The sequence below is a fragment of the Cydia strobilella genome, unplaced genomic scaffold (assembly GCF_947568885.1).
Source record: "Cydia strobilella unplaced genomic scaffold, ilCydStro3.1 scaffold_36, whole genome shotgun sequence".
Taxonomy (NCBI): domain Eukaryota; kingdom Metazoa; phylum Arthropoda; class Insecta; order Lepidoptera; family Tortricidae; genus Cydia; species Cydia strobilella.
In genome coordinates, this window is record NW_026947444.1 from 786 (window position 1) to 3,181 (window position 2,396).

A 2,396-nucleotide genomic window follows, 5' to 3' on the forward strand; every position below is an offset into this window, starting at 1 on the left:
CTATTTTGACATTGTCACACTTTGTTATGTCAAAATTGGTGCAGGTTAAACCTTGGTCCGGTCCGGTTGAGGCCCGTTCGATCGTGTGGAAGGTAGTACGCCGTACGTCCGTTATGACACGATTTATGTGAATACTTAATACAAATTAATACAAATTACGTAAATAAACACACCTGTATCCATTTGTGTCATTCAAACGATTTTTTAACGCGCGTTGTAAAGTGCTCGTGTGTATGAGGCCTAAGGGCCTTCCACACTCGTGCGCGAATCTCGGCGCGAAACCGCTAACGCGAGTGAACTTGCAAGACTCTAACAGTTAAACTCGACCAGCTAATGCTTTTAACCAAACTGAGAAATCGCCGTGAAGTTGCGTACGAGTGTGGAGGGCCCTATACGTTAACGTCGCGATATGTTCGCTCTGCGAAGTCGCGCCGCGATTCAAGCGAATAGTCTGGAGGGGGCTTTATTTTTAATACAGTCGTCCTAATCCTAACTAGCATCCTATAAATTCGTCCTTAAATAGTTAGTGCAGTCAAACACTAGGTTACGTTTTAGGATGCGTACACAGAAAAAAAATAGTTCTCCAGCCAAGTAAATCCTCTTGTGTCAAGATATTTTGTGTTTCCTATATAAGGAAACAATAAAATTCTTGCGTCAAGATATAAAAGGTTTCAAATTTTATTATTTAAGGTAAAAAAATCAATACTTTATCCGAGCTATAAAAAGTTTTTTTTTTAAAAAGCTCAATATTCCCACCAAGAGCGTTTGCGTTTTGTTTTATGTATTGTATTTTTTGAAATTGAACCTAAGTGTCTTAGTGCAATACTTAAAGAACTTGTGTCAAGAAACTTTGTTTCTTGGGGTATAGACTCATAATTTCAATCGAGAATTGCATTTCTCCACGAAAACAAGAAAACGCATTGGCTTAAGAGTATGTTACTCAATGTAATTTTTTTATTTTTTCACACGAAGAGCCGAAATTTCTTAGCGTATGAAACCGGTAACTTAAGTCAAATCATAGTATTTTCTGAATTGAATCTTAAGTGTCTCAGGGCAATACTTAAAGAACTTGTGCCAAGAAACTTTGTTTCTTGGGGTTAGATACTCATAATTGAATTGAGAATTATATTTCTCCATGAAAACAAGAAAAAGCATTGGTTCAAGAGTACGTTACTCAATGTAAAATATGATATTATTTATATCTAGAGTAGAAATTTCTTAGCGCAAAGTTTAGTATGTTTTGAATAAAGAATTAATTTTCTTAAACCAAGATGATTTTCGTGATTCGTTGAAGATGTAATGTTTGTAGTTCTAAACTTTTCCATATTTTGAAGCGAGATACTACTGTTGCTTATGACAATTCAAAAGTTACTTGAGGTTAATAATTAGAATGTTTTAAATCAAAAGTTGTCCTCTTCATCAAAGATATTAATATTATTTCATGTAAAAGCTTGAATATTTTAATTAAGATATGTTTAACTGATAAACAAAACAGCTTTGTTCGAAATAGGCCATTGTTTATGATTAGTTTTAATAAATACATCATAAGTACGCTTGTTTGTTATTTAGGCATATAATGTCGGTTTTCCTTCAAGTACGTAATCATATGGCGTATTTCGATACAATACTGTTTTGTTTATCAGTAAAACATCTTGATAAAAAAATTCAAGCTTTTACATAAAATAATTATCCTTGATTAAGACAATATGTGATTTAATTAATTATAAACATTTATTTCAAGTAACTTCTGAATTGACGTAAGCAATATTAGTATCTCGCTCTAAAACATAGAAACAGTAGACTACAAAGAGATGTATCCACTTTTGGACCTTATTACAACGCAAAAAGTGGTTACATCTCTTTGTATTCAAATAAACAACAAACATTACATCTTCAACGAATTACAATAGTCATGTTGGTTTATAAAAAATAATCCTTTACATCAAAAATCTTGTCTACGTTAACATGACTCAAGGGCACACAAGGACAAACAAAAAACCCAGATTATAATGTTAACGTACACAACCTCTACCTACTTTTTTATTATTTTATGTAGGAAAAGTGGGTAACCCTAATAAATAATATCCAAAATAATTAACATGTATTTATTTATTAAAAGTCATAATATTATTTTGCCTCTATCAAGGTTGTACCTATTGCAATTTAAAAATTCACAACATAAAATTAAACTTCTAAAGTAACCCCCTCATTCATAAGTCTCTCAGGTCTCAATTACTTAATTTATGCTTTGTGTCGTTTTAATAAAGACAACTGTCGAAGTGAGAGATAAGGACAAAACATAAATTAACTAATTGAGGCAGGAAAGAAGTTTATAAGGGGGTAAGTATATTCAAGTAGGTACCTATTTAAGGTGAACCGGAATAATTGCGCCAGTT

At 32.3% G+C, this 2,396-nt stretch overlaps 1 long non-coding RNA gene across 1 annotated transcript; it reads left to right on the plus strand.

The window, feature by feature from the left end:
* Positions 1-562: 562 nt before the first annotated feature.
* LOC134755324 (uncharacterized) lies at positions 563-1,269 on the plus strand. The gene is made up of 2 exons (XR_010129032.1): positions 563-809; positions 1,045-1,269. It is a non-coding gene; the product is annotated as an uncharacterized LOC134755324 (long non-coding RNA).
* Positions 1,270-2,396: the final 1,127 nt, after the last annotated feature.